Source organism: Podarcis pityusensis (genome assembly GCF_964106645.2).
Source record: "Podarcis pityusensis genome assembly, chromosome: 4".
In the NCBI taxonomy this organism is placed as follows: domain Eukaryota; kingdom Metazoa; phylum Chordata; class Lepidosauria; order Squamata; family Lacertidae; genus Podarcis; species Podarcis pityusensis.
Genome location: NC_138027.1, coordinates 47,382,768 through 47,387,990, shown reverse-complemented (window position 1 = coordinate 47,387,990; position 5,223 = coordinate 47,382,768).

Sequence of the window (5,223 nt, the reverse complement as noted above, 5' to 3'; positions counted from 1 at the left end):
TTTAGCCACCGAAAATGGTATTCAGATCTGCGATAAAGGAAGTGCTAGGATGGGTTTTGTAAAAAAAAAAAAAAATGTGCACAAAATATGTCTTTTTTCAACAAATACAGATTGTTATGAAAATAAAAATGAAAGACTACTTGATGTTACATAAGCTCCTTTTGTATCCTGCCTGGTGGTCATGCCTTAGGCTTCCACTACTGTATGCTAGTGAAAATGTCAAGGCCTTATAGAGGTTTCCTATGACATTGGTTCTGTATACCTTTTTAGTTGTAAAGCAGCAGTTATAAATTGTTTTGATGAATGATGAATTTCTTTGGAAGCTTATTAGGCTTTCCTTGCTGAGGCTCGTGAGACCTGTATAATACCAGACAGATCTTCCTAAAACATGCCAATTATTGTTTTCTTGTGACATGCAGCCAATGGTACTTTTCAATGTTGTAGAAGGTGCTTTTAGTTCGCGTGGAATAATAATGAGGCACCAAAGGCAAAACCAATGCCCTGGGACATTTGTCAGAATCTTTTTCAACAAGCAAAAGGTCTGTGGCAGATGTTCAGGGTTTCCTCTGCAGTATACAATAAGGATTCCCAGAACCAAGAAAGTTTATAAACCGTGCTATTTGAAAATCATTTCCAATGTCTCCTGTCATGAGAACAGAGAATGGTAGAAGGCAAAAGAAGACACTTCTCAGTCTTGCTTCTTTTAGGGCATGGATAGGCAAACTAAGGCCTGGCCCAATCACCTTCTAAATCTGGCCCGCGGATGGTCCGGGAATCAGCATGTTTTTACATGAGTAGAATGTGTCCTTTTATTTAAAATTCATCTCTGGGTTATTTGTTGGGCATAGGAATTCATATTTCCCCCCAAAATATAGTCTGGCCCTCCACAAGGTCTGAGGGACAGTGGACCGGCCCCCTGCTGATCCCTGTTTTAGGGCAAACAATTGGCTTCTTAATACTGCCTTCACATACACTCAGTGGGACTTCTTTCTGAGTAGACATGCATAGGATTGTACTGTTAGCTTTTAGGCAAGCCACCATCTCCCCATTTCCTGCTCTTATGGATTGTTATTAGGATTATTGAAAGAACTTGTGTAAAGCACTTTGTAAATGAATGCTTGGTATTATTATTATTATTATTATTATTATTATTATTTTCTATTTTTATATAGTAAATGGAGGCAGATTGAGCTATGAAAACAGGAATGTCCTTTTAGTACAACATATATCTAGTCAATAAACCATCTTTTAAGGACCATTTAAAACTATTTACACACTATTTACTTGTTACATAATTTTTGTTTTAGAGACCGAGACTGGTGGAGTTTTGTGCTTTTATGCTTCAAAAAAGGATTATGCTCATTAATAGCGATTACGTTTATCTATGTCTGATAGTCATGATATCTAAATGGAACATCCACATTCTGAGACTATATTTCTGAATATCACCCAGGAAGGCTTTCATGCCAAATTTGTGTGCCTGCCTGAGGCATCTGTCTGTTAGTAGCAGATTAGATAGACCCTTTGTCTTATCAAGAATCTTCTTGTGTTCTTTCTTCCAACTTGTTTCTTCTCCTAGTCATTTTTAAAGTATATGTATGTAATTTGCACTTTTGTTCATGTTTTTAATAAAATTAACGCGTGTGCACACTTAATTGCATGCATGCTCAAAATACAACTTTCCTGGTCACATGTTAATATGTAAAATATTAACTAACAGTTGCAGATTACAGCAAGCAAATGATTTTTTTCTTTTGAAGAATTTAAGGCAAGCTGTTTACAACAGCAGCAGTGTGTATAAAAAGGCATGTCAATATTGTATTTTATTTTCCTATTTATTTTATTTGAGCTATACTCTACACTTTCCTCCAAAGAAGACATTCCCAAATTGGAAGAGGTAGATCAACCTAATATGCACTTAGCATTTTAAAAAATCTGTGTATTTCCTCTTTATTTTGATTAAATACATGCCTTCCTTAAATCTCTTCTGCAAAATGCATGTGCTTATTTCCCCCCCTTCAACGTCAGAATTTCAAAAGTGGAAAGACGGATCCTGTAGTTGCATTGTAGTCTACTTAAGTCCGTGTCCGTCTTTTCTTAAAACTGCAGTAAATTTGCCCAACATTTTTAAAAAATCTGGATTCTTTTTTCCAATAGCAAGATGAATTTATAAAGAAAAGAAAGTTAGTTACAGATCATTATCCTGAGGGCAAGTATTGAATAAAAATCCTTTAATAGCGGAACTAAAGTGTGAACTGTAAAAATTTCCCAGTGTTATAGATTAAAGCCACCTGTACTAACATCGCAATCGAAACAAAATTGTTCTTCTTCATCTGGAAGATAGTCTGGTTCAGAATATGAAATCTCAAACTGGAAATAAGTTCATAATTTTGGAGCATCTATTTGGACGGTGTGCTCTGGCCATGTGGCACTGGCTAGCATGAACATAATCAGGCACTGGAGTTCCTCTGTGGGGTTGTAATTCCGTAGCTAGGAACTACATGTGGGACTCACCTTTGAGGAGAAATTTCAGTGCTGACTCTCACAAGGAAAGCTTTGTGGTGAGTTGGTGGGATCAAGTACATTGCACTATTGAGATATGGGGAAGGACAGCATTCTACAGCAGCTAACATAATCCCACGTTTTTCAGGCAAAAGGAGCAATTGGATCTTTAGGAATATGGGTGAACCATTTGTTTCCCCCACTTACCCTTCCTACCTATATATGGAAGCACAAATAGCTGTTCATTTTATCCCTGCACTGGGGTCGTACTCCCCACATGTACATATTTGAATGCATGCACACATCTTTTCCACGTGCCCCCAGCCAATAATAATCAGTTCAAAGTGCTGTTGTGTGCTTGTGATGAGTGCAAATCTGAATTTTTTTTATGGTTGTCTGTGTTACATCTTTGTTTACTTTGTTACATAGGCCGAACTTACAGAAATACAGAGTCAGCCAATCCATATCACATTATAGGTAAATGACAAATAAAACAATAGATGAAAATAACTTAATATACCAACAGTTGGGGAAGTTTTCTTTTCTTCAGATGTTTTCTGAACTTTTTGTAATTTGAAAATTTATACAGATTTTTGTATAGTGCCTTGAATAGTTCAGTTAGATCTGAAAACTTGATGACTTCCCAATTGAGCATTGGTTTGTGAATACTGAATAATGTGTATAAAGTTTATAAAACTGTGTGTGATTATTAGGTTGGATTCAGACTTTGCTCACACTGATGGGGTCATCTATTGCCACTGGGAGAGGAGAGGGAACCCTTCAGAACAGTGTGGGAAAGGGGCCTTACTTAAACGCCCTGCCATCAGAGTACTGCCACTTTTAAAGTTAAGCACCTAAATGCAGTGTTAGAAACTGGGATATGAAAGCTAGGAGCTAAATGGCACCTTAAACCTAGGTTATGGGCAGAACAACAGAATTTCTAGGCTTGCTTTTTTATAATGAGAATACAAAGGTGAAAATGAATGAACTGCTGCTAAAATATTATGTTCATTTTTCAAATGGTCTAGTCCTTCCTCTGCCCGCCTCCCTGATATTCTTAAGAGGGTCTCTTTTCCAGTCTTCAGAGAGTAGCTAGAAGTGGGGAGGCAGAAAAAGGTCCTATTTTCCTTCTACTCTGCACTTTTAATCTGAAATCTTAGGCACAGTACTGTGCCCAGAGCTCAGACTGCTTGCATTAATGAAATTCCCTGTCACAAAATGTGCCTAGAACAATGGGAGTTTTAAACACTGCCTGAGTATATTTAGTTTTTCTTTTTTGGTGCATTTATATTCCACCTTTTTATCCAAGGAGATCAAGATGGCATACATGGTTCTTCCCTCCCTAATTTAATCCCCACAAAAACTCTGTGAAGTAGGTTAGAGAGAAAAATTCAGCGTCTGGCCCAAGGTCACCACTGAGCTTCATGACTGTGTGTGTGTGGGGGGGGGGGTGTTGAACCCTGGTCTTCCAGGTCCTAGTCTGACACTCTAACCACTACACCACATTGCAGTGAAAATGATTTCAACACCCACAATTCTTCCACTAAAATCAAAGTACCTAGCTGTAGCTATAGCATGACCACATTTAATAGTCTCTTATTAGGCTAGTACAGAGCTTTCTAAACTGTGTGTCATGACACGTTAGTGTATTGGCTGCAGTCAGTAGGTGTGTTGCACAAATGCTGGAAAGGGATGTAGTTTAATCTCTGGTTTGCTAGTAAAACTGTATTACTGTGTCGCGAAATGATGCATGTCTAAAAAGTGTGTCACCAACATGAAAAGTTTGGAAAGCTCTGGGCTAGTAAGAATGTGAATCTTACCTATGTTTATATACATTTTATATAAAACACTGTTTAAAGTCCCATTCATTTTGGTGGGAAAATTAAGTGCATGCTTCAGCTTTTTCCATTGGAACTTAAAATTCTTAGCTTTTCCTGGATTAAGCCATGCATTTAAAAAGGGGAACATATATGCATACTTTTGTAGTCTGACTCTTATATATAATAAGTTCAGAATCCTTGAGGAATATATAGGTTGCATTTAGGATGGCATGAAAGGAAGACTAAAAAGAAGGCCTTCATACTTAAAGTAGTTCCAAGAAAAATATTTTAGTCAAATGACTACTCAACACTCTTGTTTTGTGTGAAGTCTGCATAGCAATAACTGGAATGGTTAATATGCATTGCATAAGATTGTATTTAGTACCATGTATTGTTTAGTGTTTAAATTACTTTATGTTGGTACCATGTGGGACAGAACATTTCCCATAAAAAACATTCTAAAAATACATAAAATTAGTAACATAATGAATAGGTCCAATAACAGCCAAATGATACATTTTCAAAATTATAAACTACTGTGTATCTATCTGGTTTCAATATCACAGACACACAGACAGTATAGTTATTTGTAAACAAAAGGAAGGTTTAAATTAAAACCGAAAATAAGTAAAACAAGCAAAAATCAAGTCATGAATTCATCCGAGCAGTCGTAAATAAAATCAAAGCCAAAAGTAATACTCTTTCATTTAATATACTGCAAGGGAAAGAAAAAACAAAACCAGGCTGATAAGTGTATTAATCGACACTGACGTGTTCTTTGTTGAATATTCAATCCTAGTCAAATAATTAGTTCACTTTTAGCTATTGGAAAATAATTTTTTTTCTTTTAAAACTGCAATAAACGCTTTCATATTGTCATGTGGTTCAGACATCTAAAATA